Below are 14,481 nucleotides of genomic sequence, written 5' to 3'. Positions count from 1 at the left end.
ATTCAAATACATAACATTATCACCTTAATAATACAAATAACACAATATGGAGGAAGATTGAGAACATAGGCTCCCAGTACTTAGTCACTGGGATTATAGAGATTTTCCTTTTAGTATTTTCTGTTTAAATTTAAAGATGTCCTGCCATGGCTGTGCGAGAATAGAGCTGTCTAGAATGGGAGTGCAATGGAAAAAAAAAATGGACTCAAAATTAGGAAAACATGAAAAGATATAAGTCAAGGAGAGAGAATATATTTTGAAACTAAATAGAATTTCCTGGCCGGGTGTGGTGGCTCATGCCTGTAATCCCAACCCTTTGGAAGGCCGAGGTGGGTGGATCACAAGGCCAGGAGTTTAAGACCAGCCTGACCAACATGGTGAAACCCCGTCTCTACTAAAAATACAAAAATTAGCCAGGCACGGTGGTGCACACCTGTAGTCCCAGTGACTCAGGAGGCTGAGGCAGAAGAATCACTTGAACCCAGAGGATGGAGGTTGCAGTGAGCCGAGATCGTACCACTGCACTCCAGCCTGGGTTGCAGAGCAAGACTCCATCTCAAAAACAAACAACAACAAAAAAAACAGCAACAAAAAAAAACCTATTTCCTTCATTCAGAGTGTAAGCATCCAAACAGGTGCTAAGGAGAGAAGTTGTATCTTATTTCTTCCTCAAATTGCCCTTATCAATTACCAAATAGGTAATGCCCATTGACCTAGAAAAGGGAGCTCTCTTCAAGCAGTGTATAAGAAAAAGCAGGGCAGAGGGAAAGTAGTGAGAGGGTCACTTGCTTTGAGGTACTCCAGGTCAGGGGTCCCCAGTCCCCGGGCTGTGGACTGGTACTGGGTCCATGGCCTGTTAGGAACCTGGCCGCACAGCAGGAGGTGAACAACGGGCAAGGGAGCATTACCACCTGAGCTCTGCCTCCTGTCAGATCAGCAGCGGCATTAGATTCTCATAGGAGTGTGAATCCTATTGTGAACTGCACATGCAAGGGATCTTGTGGGCTCCTTATGAGGATCTGACTAATACCTGGTGGTCTGAGGTAGAACAGTTTCATCTCAAAACCATCCTCCCCCTCCTCCCCATTCCATGGAAAAATTGTCTTCCATGATCGGTCCCTGGTGCCAAAAAGGTTGGAGACCACTGCTCTAGGTGATGGATATCAAAGCCTTCACCTTGAGAAACCTGTCAAATGGCTGAAGCTGTGACTCTCCATCATTACAAATGATGAAAGATGTAGCAGATTTTTACTGAGGTGCTAATGGATTGAAAAAAACTGTCTATGAAAGGGGGCCAGACAGATACCCAGGTAGCAAGGCAACATGGGTACTGAGTGAGAGTTAAGTGCTTGCAACCTCTCTGCTCCACAAATCAGGTTAAATTCTAAACTTTTTAATTTTAGATTAAATAATGGGGCAAATACAAAGCAAAGCCTTCCATCAGTTGCAGCAGCTGGATGGAGAAAATAAACACTTCTAGAATATAACTTAGAACATCCCCTTGAACTCCCATCATCTAAACCACACCCACTGGCTGAAGATGTTGCACTTTTTGACCAAAAAATGGAGGTGCTACCAACACAACCTTTGTATCATAGGAAGAGACATGTAAACACACGAGGGCGATGGAGCTGCACTCAGCACTGGATGTGGTGAAGAAGGGTATATAAGAGATCTTTCTCCATACCCATCAAAATTTGGGATCTATAAATACTGGAGGTAAGTCTATCCATTTTCAGAGAATTGGCTTAGTGGAGTGGGAAGTAGCAAGGGTTTTTTTGTTTTGTTTTTTTGTCCCCTGAAATTGCTAAATAGGACTTCACAAAGGGTACATGAGAATCATGAGATGACTGAAATAAGTTACGGAATTTAAAAGGTGGAGAAAAATTTTACAATATTAGGAGTCTTTTCCCCATAGTCAGCCGCAGGTATGGTAAGACCCATTAGTTCCTGGCTTGTTCGTGAGTAGGAGATGGCATACACTCTTGGCTGCGCAGCAAGTGACTGCAAAGGGGAATGACATAAAACAGCTTGAATATAATGCGGAAGCTAAGAAAAAGATTGTTTAGTAATTGTAGTTCTGGGAAGGGAAGGGGTTTCTAGCCTCCTAAAGATTCCTGCTCCCGAGGTCATTTTATTTCTGTTTAATTTTTCATACATTATTCCTGGTATCAATAGGTTAAGAAAGTAGAATTTTCCCAAGTACTGATTTATTGATAATGTTTATAAGTGGCACATAAAACTTTCCATTTCACAAACAGTAACATTCATTGATCCCTTTAAATGCAAGTTCAATCCTTATAAGCTAAGTGTGGGGATGATTTCATGTAACATAGCTGAATGCACACAAAATCTGTATATTCTGAACTACAAAAGGGGTTTCCATAGCCACGTATGGTTTTAGACAAGGATGCATTTTCATAATGAATAGTACTAACAAATATGTTAATCAAACAATACTTGTTTAATACCAAATGCTTGTTCTGTCACCAACTTTTAAAGCAACACCATTCCAACTAAAAGCATTTATTTTTAGAAGCTTTAATCTGATCTGTGAAAATAAATTCTCCAAAAACTTGACAAATAGTATGGATAAACCTCAAAGCTTTTAAATTTAAAAAGCCTTCCAAAGGCTGGGCACAATGGCTCACGCCTGTAATCCCAGCACTTTGGGAGACCAAGGCAAGCAACTCACTTGAGTCAAGGAGTTTGAGACAAGACCAACCTGGGCAACATGATGAAACCCCATCTCTACAAAAAAAAAAAAATACGAAAATTACCTGGGTGTGCTGGGATGCGCCTGTAGTCCCAGCTACTTGAGAGGCTGAGGCGGGAGAATTGCTTGAGCCCAGGCAGTGGAGGTTGCAGTGAGCTGAGATCCCACCAGTGCACTCCAGCTTGGGTGACAGAATGAGACTTTGTTTCAAAAAATAAAAATAAAAAGCCTTCCAACACTGAAACCTTCACATGAAACTTAGTTTCTACAAAAAAATCACTTGCTATCGGAAGAAAAGAATATTAAATTACCTTTTAATACAAACATTATTAAAATAGACTTTTCCTGTATCTACTTAAGAGAAACATAAAACAGCTCACAATCTTTAATAATTTGTCTGATATTGTCTAGAAACTAAAGACTACATGACACAGCTGTGTCTCAGCTATGGTGAGTCAGAGGTACCATTTGGACTGCATATATTAAACAGCTGTAGTGTAGCTTACAGTGGCACAAAGACTCGACACAAATATTGTGTTGTTTCATCATTTAGGTAGTCAAAAGTCAGAAGGAACTGCACAGTTTGCAAGGTCCTTTACACGTGGTCATTAAAACTGAATAATTCAAGTATGGTAATATAAATGCAGGCGTTAAAGTCTCAACATTGTAAAATTGAAAATATGAAAACTTTGTTTCTTCATCTTTCATTTACATGGTTAGATATCGGGACCTTACTATAGAAATATTTAGTTACTATATATGGTTGTCCCAGAAAATAATGGAGCTTCAGAAAGTATAAAAGGTGTCAAAATCTGTAGTTGGCTTTGTCAGATGCTTTTCTAGCTTATTTCAATTCTTCATCCATAGTAACCACGTCTTTTAACCCTAGCAAACTTTCTTGGGTCCTTTCAAATTAAGAAGACAGTATCATCAACTTGTACTTGATCTGATTGTCCAATTGGTGTTGGAAGTTCATAATTACATTGATGAACTCTATAACAAGATTTTTAGGAATATCCATTGGCTCAGTGTAAGGATTCTGATAATACCCAAGCCCATACATCAAACATCATAATTCTTTAGGAAACAGTCTTTCTTTTATAAGATCCGCCTTCTGCTCCTTCTTCATTTTCTTCCTCAGAGAAGTGATTTTCTGCCCCATTTTCTCAAGGTCATTTTTGTTCTTCAAGTCTGTCCTTGATGTCTTGCCAGTACTATTCAGATCAGGAGTCAGTTGGCTTTGATGTCAGGTTTGGGACAGAATGGTTATAAAGTCTCTCCACGTCATTGCTCACAGAGACTGCAGCTGGTGCTGGTGTCATGACAGGAGCAGAAGAATCACAGCCTAAAAGGATATCTGCGTCACTCCCTCCGTGGTTAGAATTGGAACAGCTGGTGAGGCAACATCCTTGGAGGATGGAGGGGAAGAGTAACTTGCCTCCAGATGGGGTTGGGAGTAAATTGAGACCTCCAGTCCTGTCTCTTGCAGTCCTGAGCTTAGAAACCTCTCCTCCTCTTTCTCCTCCTCCTCCTCCTCCTCCTCATCATCATCATCTCCATCATCTCTTTCTCTCTTTTAGAGAAGAGCTTCGCTATGTTGCCAAGGCTGGAGTACAGTGGCCATTCACAGGCATAGTCATAACACACTACAGTCCCCAACTCCTGGACTCACGTGGTCCTCCTGCCTCAGCCCTCAGCGGGGACTACAGGTGCATGCCGCTGCACCTGGCTGAAGCACATCATTCCTTGGTTGTAATGTTCCCATTACTCAGCTTGATGGTCTGTCTTTCCTTAAAGCCCAGATCCAACTTGGGATGAGTGTCCATTTCAAGAGATCCTATGGCCATCTCAGATACCTGTTTTATCCATTTAAGGTGCTTTTTCAGGAAGAAATTAAAGTCAAAAGCGTCGCCCTCATCTGTGAAGCCAATGCCAATGAAAGCACTATACCTGCTCAGTGTCATCCTAGAACCATATTACAAAGTAGAAGCTGTAATCTTTCACTGTCTCAGCAGTGTCAGCATATTGTTCTACTGGTGCCTGAGCAAAGAGCTCTCCTGATATTTTATACTTGAGTTGACATAGGCAGTCTTCTCTTTTGAAGACTAATCAGGCTGGTCCACATTCCAGCCTGTAGCCATTGTTGGAGGCCTGGGACAGAATCTAGTTGACATTGACACCAGCTAGGATAGGCTCGTACTGTGCCTTGGCCACCATCTTGGCTCTGCCCTTTGTGCCTCCAGATGACGCTGGGCATAAATTGAGGCCTCCAGTCCAGTCTCTTGCAGTCCTGAGCTTAGAAACATCTCCACCTCCTCTTCCTTGTCATCATCATCTCTTTCTTTCAGAGAAGGGCTTTGCTATGTTGCCAAGGCTGGAATGCAGTGGCCATTCACAGGCAGTCTAGGTTCTTTCTTGCTTGATTTTTCCTTATAATTTATTTGTTGAAAGAACTATTTCTCAGAATCTGAATTTTCTTAAAATGCATCCTCATGGTGTTAATACATTCTTCTGTCTTCTCTATTTTCTGTAAATTGTTAGTTGGGTTTAGAGCAGTGATTTCCTGACTAAAACATCAGCATCACCCGGGAATTGTGGGAAATGCTAATTCCTACTCATCCCAGAGAGGCTGGCCATAAAAGTCACCATCTTGGTGAGGCCTAGCATCTCAGTTCTGTGAAGTCACCCATTGAAAGAGATCAAAGCAATTGGGGTGGACAGGGGTGAAATATTGGATGAGGTAGCGGTTGGTCTCTTGATGGCGTGGCATGCCTGTTATTTCTACGTTTTTATTTCATATCAATGAAAATTTGGGGATTTTGCATAACAGATGGAATGCAAAAAAGAAAAAAGGATGGTGAACTTATGGTTTAACAGTTAACTTAGCTGATTTAATGTACTTTAAAAACTACATCATTACTAATGGTTTAGTGATCCCTGCCCTTGACAGAGACACGAGGAGAAAAGTGTTCATTCTCTCCCAGTGCTTAGACTACTATTTGACCCTTTCTAAAAGACAAGGGAGTTCAGATAGGGCAGACTGTCCTCCCTCAGATATTGGAGTTTTAGTTACCTACATATTTGACAGCCAAAGGCACTTGGTTTGGAAAGATCCTTGGCTGGGCCCTCTAGCTGCAGCCATGGCTAGTCAAGTTTCCATAGGGAGTACAAGCCAGGCTTGCCTTGCCAGAAGAGACCCTTCTGATCTTAGTAGAAAAGATCAGTCCAGGACTGGCCATCTGGCAGGTAATCAGGACCTACTCAAACAATTGAGCAAGGAACAATAGGTGGAACTGAACCCTTATGAACTCATGGGGTAAACTCTAAGCCTCAGTGAACAAAATCTGAGATAAATCACTTTTAACTCATCTTGGTACTTCTTTGTAAAAAGCAAAAAGCAAGGGATAGACTGTATGCATTTGACAACGTAGAACTGAAAACCTAGATATATATTTAAATTTTAAAAAATATCACACCATTTAACAAAATTTTTATACTTTTTTTTTTTTTTTAAATGAGACAGTCTCGCACTGTTGCCTGGGCGAGAGTGCAATGGTGCGATCTCGGCTCACTGCAACCTCCGCCTCCCAGGTTCACGTGATTCTCCTGCCTCAGCCTCCCGAGTAGCTGGGTTACAGGCGCACACCACCACACCCAGCTAATTTTTTGTATTTTTTAGTAGAGACGGGGTTTCACTATGTTGGCCTGACCTTGTGATCCACCTGCCATGGCCTCCCAAAGTGCTGGGATTACAGGCATGAGCCACTGCACCTGGCCAGTTTTTATACATATTAACATAGTGATATTGGAAATTCATTTTTCAGTGGAAAAAAATGCTCTCTATTTTGGAAAGTAGGTAGTTGGGCTCCTGTTTTAAATGAAGACATATTTGAAAAATTGCCGTGTAAGTTCTGTGAGGAGGCAAGGGCAGTGAAGGAGGGTGAAGAGACCAGAATGTACCCATTCCACTACCAGTGGACATTTGGGTTGCTTCCGAGTTCAGGTACCTCCAAACCATGCTATATAAATATCCTCCCTTGTTCATGTGCTTTGGCACACATATGCAAAAGTTTCTCTAAGGAGTTAAATTGCTTGGTCATTCCTCATGAGTATTTTCATCTTTATTAAATATTGCCACATTGTTTTTGCAGAGTGGCTGTACTGGTTTACAGCCTCATCAGCAGGATGGGTCCCCTTGGCAGGATTCCAGTCTGCCCCTTTGGGGAGGAGGGTGTAGCGGGGAGAGAAATAAGGCTGGCAAGGAACAAGGAAGCCAGACAGGAGAACACTGTTAGTGCCAATCCAAAGAGTTCAGACTGTATTTAACTGCATTGGGAAGCTACTGACAATTCTGGAACAGGGAACAAAATGCAAAAACAGGGTTTTGGGAAGGTGAGTCTTTAAAGCTCTCTCTTGGTTTGTATTGGGGGTTGGTAGTGATAGTGGTGGGGTTGGCTTAGGCCAGCAGCAGGACTCAAGCTCACAGGAGAGAGGAGATCTGTGGGGTGACAGTACAAAGGGGACACCGAGCACATGCCTGGGGGCAGAAAACCAGAGCATCCCAGGTCTCCCAACTCATCCTTAAATAATCCAGTTAGACACTCACACACTGCTGGTAGGGGTGTGAAGTGCTACAGCCACTCTGGAAAACACTGTGGCCTTATTTAACAAAGATAAATATGCACATACTGAATGGGCCACAAGTCGTAAAATATACCAAGCAAAACAAACAGGAAGAAAAAAAAAAAAGAGGAAAGAATCGTCAATAACATCGGATGTAATAGAGAAGTCTGTCAAGCAAAGATCTGAAAAGTGTCCACTGTCTAATTGTCCACTTGGCAATTAGAACTTTGATGATGAGCTTTGCCACAGAAATGTTTGTGGACCAGTAAAGAGCAGAAATCAAAACACGATGGTTTGAGGGATGAGTGAGTGGTAAGAAAGGGAAACTAGGTGCGGGACCTACTGTCAGGTTGGTTGGTTGAGAACAGACTCAAGCACACAGAAACGTTAGTATGTGATCAAGCACGATGGGTCCCCTCGGCTGGATTTCAGTCTGCCCCTTTGGGAAGGAGGGTGTAGAATGGTGGGTACAGGGTACATAATTTTACAAATGGTGATTTAACACTTGGGAAAAACAAGTTAAATCCTCATATTACACCATATAACAAAGTCCAGTTGGACTGAATATTTAAATATACAAAGCAATACCGGAAAATAACTAGTAGAGTATTAGAACATACAGATTTTCTACATAAAGAAAATTTATTTTGTATATAAAGTTGGGGATGGCTAAAAATTTTCTAAGATTGACAACAAAACTAGAAACCTTAAAGGATGATATGGATAAATTTGACTTTATTAAAATACACACACACACACACACACACACACACACACCCCATATTAAACCTTTCTGTAAGGAAAAGAAAAAAGACTGTAAACAAAATTGGATGACAAATGACAAACAGAAAAATATTTATAATTGGGAGGCTGAAGTGGGAGAATTGCTTGAGCCCAGGAGTTTGAGATTTTAGTGAGCTGTGATCGCGCCACTGCATTCCAGCCTGAGTGACAGAGCAAGAACCTTTCTCTAAAAACAAAAAAAGAAAAAGAAAAATATTTATAACATATGATAAGTAACGTTTACAAATAAATAGGAAAAAGAAGCTGGGCATGGTGGCTCATGCCTATAATTCCAGCACTTTGGGAGCCTGAGGCAGGTGGATCACCTGAGGCCAGAAGTTTGAGACCAGCCTGGTCAACATGGCAAAACCCTGTCTCTATTAAAAATACAAAAATTAGCCTGATGTAGTGGCGCATGCCTGTAATCTCAGTTACTTGAGAGGCTGAGGCACAAGAATCACTTGAACCCAAGAGGCAGAGGTGAGCTAAGATGGTGGCCAGTGCACTCCAGCCTGGGTGATAGAGTGAGACTCTGTCTCAAAAATAAATAAATAGGAAAAAGAAACACATCAATAGAAACATATACATGACTAGGAAATTCACAAAAAATATAATTACCACGTTAAATCAACCTTAAGTAAAAAACTCGTTTAAGATGGCAAAGTGAACTGTTACATTTACTTCTCTTTCCTCCCTAAGTCCAACTGGAATTACGTTTTTTAAATGAAAAAAGTAAAGTATGCAACCTCATGAGAGAACTGGAAAAAAAAAAGTAAAAAGGAAAAATATCCAAAGCGAAAAAAAAAAAAAAACATTCCAAAGCAGTGCTGGAATACAACGAAGGGTTTACAGTACACTTATTTGGACCTGATGCCTAGAACTTTCCCTTCTGGGAGAAAATCCGCCATCCCCACTTCAGTCGCCTGGTTCATGTGGGACACTGAGGCTCAGAGACAGCAGAACTGGGGAGTGGCAGCAGGATATTGTAGCAGGTGGTGGCAATCAGGGGACTTCAGGCTGTGGTCTCACACCACCACCCTGCCTTTTCCTTTGCTCACAGAGAACATTCAAATGACTGTCTTTCTCTAGCAAGGTAGAAAGGCTCTCAAAGAAGTAAGGAACATACTTTGGTTAACGGCTAACCAGGCATTAGGGCTGGACAGGAAGACAGGCAGTGCAACAGCCAACTCCCAGTAGACACTAGACACAAGGAAGAAAGCACAGTGCTGCCAGGGCAGGTCCTCTTCCCTATTCTTGAGCCTGCAAACCTATTCCCTTTGTGCATCCTGGAGGGACAGCCCCTGCCCCATACCTTCCTATACCCTCACCAAACCAGATGAAGCTCACCCTCAAATTCCTGTGTGAAATGAGAAACAAAAAAATCCCAAACCTAAAGTATCTGAAATAAATGTCCAAATGATTTGAACAAAACCTTGGTAGGTAGAAACCGAAGGGTTTCACTTGAATGCTTGGCAGTAACATCTCAACTGGTCTTTCTACCTGTGCTACAATCCACTGTGAAGCCAATTATTCCATTCTTGTACCAAGTCCCATTCCACATTCCTTTCACTTCAGACATGTTTGCTGATGTTTACACCTCTCCATAGAATACCCAGCCTATCTTCGCAGGCCCAAACCTTTATTTCCCCACACGTGCCCTGTGCCAGGGAAATAGCTCTCTAGTTCTCAGGGTATTTATGCTATGTTCTCCCACCTCTTACATCTTTATTTTTTGTGGCTTCTTCCATCTGCCTCAGATACCCTTTGGTAGTTCTGCTGTTCTAAATCCTACCTCTATCCTACCCCTTCACTGCATCTCCAAGGCCATTTTCTCCACGAAGCTTTTCTTTAACACACAGGGCCAGTAGGTAAGCCATGAACATTTGTGGAACAAAGTAATCCTCCAAACAAGGGTGATTTTTCTTTCACTGAACCCTTCCCTCACTTTGTGCTTCTTTTTGGAGCCTCACACTCTTCTGAATTTGTTGAATTCCCAACCAGCTGGAAATTCCCTAAGGCCCGAAACTGTTTCTGGCCTAGGCTGTGCTGCTCTTCCTGGGACTAAGGAGTTTCCTGGGTCACAGATCTTCTGTGCTAAAACCAGGAAAACCTCTGGTGACCCAGCATGTGTTGATCTCCCTAGTCTTGCCTGTCTTTGATTCCATGGATTATTAACAGAAACTATAATGTTGGGTTAATGTGTTGTCTTGGGCATGGCCTCCAAAACATGTTCTTTCACATGTCTGCCACCAGCAGGCCCTAGATCCAGGAATGAGGCTTTTCCACTAAGGGAAAACTCCACGTGATCTAGGAAGAAAGTGAGGACATCCAACCAGAAGATTAATTTCTTATCTGAAACAGAAGGTCAACCCTGAAATAAGGAGGCTGAAGACCCTTAGAGAAGCCACGGAAGAGACTGTGGAAGAAGAGGGGCAGAGTTGCTTTTTAAATGGGGCTTCTAGCTCCTGCTTTTCTTCCTGTCTGTAAGTCTCTGAGCTTCTGTTCCAGCCCTGTAAGGTTGGGGATGAGAGAGTTCTCCCTGCTGGACTGTTGAGAGTTCAATGAGGGGAAATGTGTGCAAACACCAGGCCCCATGCTAGGTGTCCAGAGATGCTGCGCCTTCCTGGCATGCTCCTCTTCCCTGTCCCTCAGCGCTGCGTCCCTCACTCCCTCCACTCCCAATTCTCACTTCCTACTCACTGACTCTCTTCTTCCTTCCCATCTTCCTCCAAACTTCCTATTTTCCACTATGTCTCTCTCACCATATCTTTCTCACTTAAACAAAAATGGAATTCATAAAAAAAGAGGCCAAAAGTCAGGATAAACCTAGAAAAATCACTAAGTATGCAAAGTTTTTCTTGCAGGGTTTGGTTTGTTCAAATGCCTTATTTTTTTCCTTGCCCATATCCTTCTCCAGAGAGTCAGGATTTGGGGTTTCCAGAGCTGCGTGGCAGTGGAATGTGGAACGTTCTCCTGAATCTCGGGCCCATGGAGTAAAGAGGCAAAAGTGCTGACATCTTTCCTGAGGATTGTCTGATTTAAAAGAGCTGATTCTCCCCAGACAAATGCCTAGCTTTATTGTGCTGGGACAAGCTGAACAGGCAAGGAATAAACCTCCCTAGAACACACTGATTAGATTAGCCAGTAAGAACCACTGAAGACGCAGACATTAGATTAAAAAACAGAAAAATGAATGTTACTTTTACAGTGGCTATGAATAGACAAAGACTTTTTGGTTTGAAAATAGTTGGTGAGACAATAGAGGAGGGGCTATGTTAATAGCAGAGGTAGAAAAAACGAGAGGTGGATGATTCCAACTGCAAGGTCCACCCTAAAGGAATTGGAGTCAGGGCCCAGGAGCCACAGGCCACTGCACTGGGGTGAGTAGAGTGGATTTTACATAAATAAAGTTACAGAGTGGTTGTAGGTTCTGGTTTGGGGATGTGAGTGAACCAACTGAATAGTATAGGCAGATTCCCCAGTCCACTGAGATTCAGGTGAGAATTTTATTGCTTTTTGCTAAAGGCCTGTACAAGACTTAGAGCAAAGATAAGGAGTAATCTGATTGTTGAAATTAATCTGTAACTATTCCAACATAGCAAAGGACAAGTAACGAAATGACGAGGTTGTTCTGTAGTAGTGTTGCGATTTTGTTCTGCTCTGTCCCCCTACTCCAGTTTCCTCTGTGAGGGGAGTGTGTGTATGCACATCTGAGGAATGTCAGACTTCTAAAGTCAGGGACTGAGACCTATATCTAGTTGACCCCTGTGCAGAGGTCTAACTACCCCTCTTAAATGCCATGTTCTTGAGCCATAGAAGTCACAGTGGTTGATAGTACTTCACACGTCTTCCAATTCAATAAGGGTTACTTATGGTGTCTCCTCTGAGTCTTCTAGGAGTCCAGAAAACATTTGACTTGTATAAGAATCCACACTTCAACTAAGCTTTCTGGTTCCAAGAAGGCATCATTACCAAGGATTTGTTTCCTGAGGTCTTTAGGGAGTGAGAGGGAAGGAATGCATGAGGAACCAGATCTAGTCCCCATCTCTCTCCCTAGAAGTGACAGACTGCGTAGTTCTTATGTATCAGGAGTCCTGGAGATCAGCTGACTTTCTGAAAAAAGGGTCCTCCAGCCCGTGATGAAATCCTGACTTAGAAACCCAGTGCCCTTAGCTTTGTGGGCGTCTGTCCCTGAGAAATGGTGTTTTAGTCTCCTTCCAAGCAGGCATCCCAGGATTTGGAATTCAGCTGTGAGCTCATGAGCTGAGGGATGTTTCCAGGAGTACCCTGAAGACCACCCAGCTATGCTCTCCCCACTTCCTTTATTTTGGATGGACCAGTCTAAGGAGAGTCATCTTTTCCCACCCCATTGATGGCACTCAGTGAGTGGCTTGTTGCTTGACTGAATGCCTGCCCACACCCACTCCAGTCAAGTTCATCTCCCAGGAGGGAGTAACCAAACACTTAGCAATGGAGACACTCATACATCTCTTTTACCTCCAGTGCACTAGAAGTAGGGATGGTGGCCATGTCAACAAAGGAGATAACTTTAGCACAAAGGATGTCACAAGAAACAGACAGTAGAGTGTGTTCTCCAATGTTATCATTTCCCAAACCAGAATCAACTGGTCTTGGGTTTCCTTCCTTCATCCTTCGTCTGTAGAAAACTTTGTTTCTTGAGCTACTTGAGATCTACTTCCCTATTTCTTTTTCTTTTTTTTTTTTTTTTTGAGACGGAGTCTCACTCTGTCGCACAGGCTGGAGTGCAGTGGCGCAATCTCGGCTCACTGCAAGCACTGCCTCCCAGGTTCACGCCATTCTCCTGCCTCAGCCTCCCTAGTAGCTGGGACTACAGGCTCCCGCCAACACGCCTGGCTAATTTTTTATATTTTTAGTAGAGACAAGGTTTCACCGTGTTAACCAGGATGGTCTCAATTTCCTGACCTCGTGATCCACCCGCCTCGGCCTCCCGAAGTGCTGGGATTATAGGCGTGAGCCCCTGTGCCCGGCCTACTTCCCTATCTTGAGAGGTGGACTGTGTGCTGCTTCTGCTAATTTATTATCCCAGAAGTACGTAATTTGGACAATTTTATATAGTTTTGAGAACAGGAGCCCTGTAAGAGTCTCTTACTCAAAAATGGATTCAGCTTGGTTTGAGGTTTAATAGGTCATTGCAATGCTCCCTTCTGGTATCATAGGACATAAGCTGGGTTGGGCTGAGTCCCCCTTTTGTGTCTTAGCCTTCCTGTCCTTACTCCAGAGTGAGAGCAGCCCTGATGGAAAACCAAAATTACCATCCATGCCTACTTCCTTTCTGTCCCTCTTGCTCTAAGTCTAGGCAATCTGCAACTTCCTAGATTGGACTTCCTAGATCACAGACTCTTTTTCAGGAAGAGTCAATTCAAGCCACCCAGGACTTATGATTCCTTGCTCTGTGTTGGGCACGGTGTGAGCACAGAAATGGCATGGGCTGCCTGATGAATCTCTCTTGGTCAGCAATTCAGTCAGCAGCCATCTCAGTGCCCCCTGTGTACATTTGAGGCAGCCTGCCAGGCTGTGGGAACAGTGTGGGGTTAACAGCACATGGTCCTTGAGCTCAGAAAGCTTAAAATCCAAAGTCAGATAGAAGGTTATTTAACAGATGCATATTAATTTACAATTAAAGCTAATATTGTGCACTGTTCCATTGAACAAACATGATTTATGTGGTAAAATCAGAAAGCAGCTTGATTTTTGCTTTTACTGCTCTTTTACATTTATTCTTTTTTTTTTTTTTTTTATGGAGGATTCCTGTTTCGCCACCTGGTTGGGGTGTAGCGGCACAATATTTGGCTTGCTGCAACCTCCACCTCCTGGGTTCAAGCGATTCTCCTGCCTCCTGAGTAGCTGCGGTTATAGGCACACACCACCATACCTGGCTAATTTTTGTGTTTTTAGTAGAGATGGGGTTTCACCATATTGACCAGGCTGGTCTTGAACTCCTGACCTCAGGTGATCCACCCACTTCGGCCTCCCAAAATGCTGGGATTACAGGCGTGAGTCACTGCACCCAGCCTCTTTTACATTTATTCTGTGGGACTAGCTCTTGCTTTGCCCCTGAATGAAATTTAGGCAAGTCACAAGATTGTTCCAGCCACCCTTGGTCTCAGTCTCATTTTAATGATTATAATTTCCAGCCCTATCTAATGATACCACTTCAATCCTGACTTGGAGTGGAGCCTCTTCTGGTGCTGCTAAAGAACAGAGGCCCATGGTGGATGGTGCTCTGGATGGGGAGTCCCTGGTTTCCATTCTTCCTCACTCATTTAGCTAACCAGGGTCCTCAACCCCTTCAGGGTTGTTGCCTGGAAGAGAAGAGG

The sequence above is a fragment of the Theropithecus gelada genome, chromosome 13 (genome assembly GCF_003255815.1).
Source record: "Theropithecus gelada isolate Dixy chromosome 13, Tgel_1.0, whole genome shotgun sequence".
Taxonomy (NCBI): Eukaryota; Metazoa; Chordata; class Mammalia; order Primates; family Cercopithecidae; genus Theropithecus; species Theropithecus gelada.
This window is presented reverse-complemented; position numbering follows the sequence as displayed.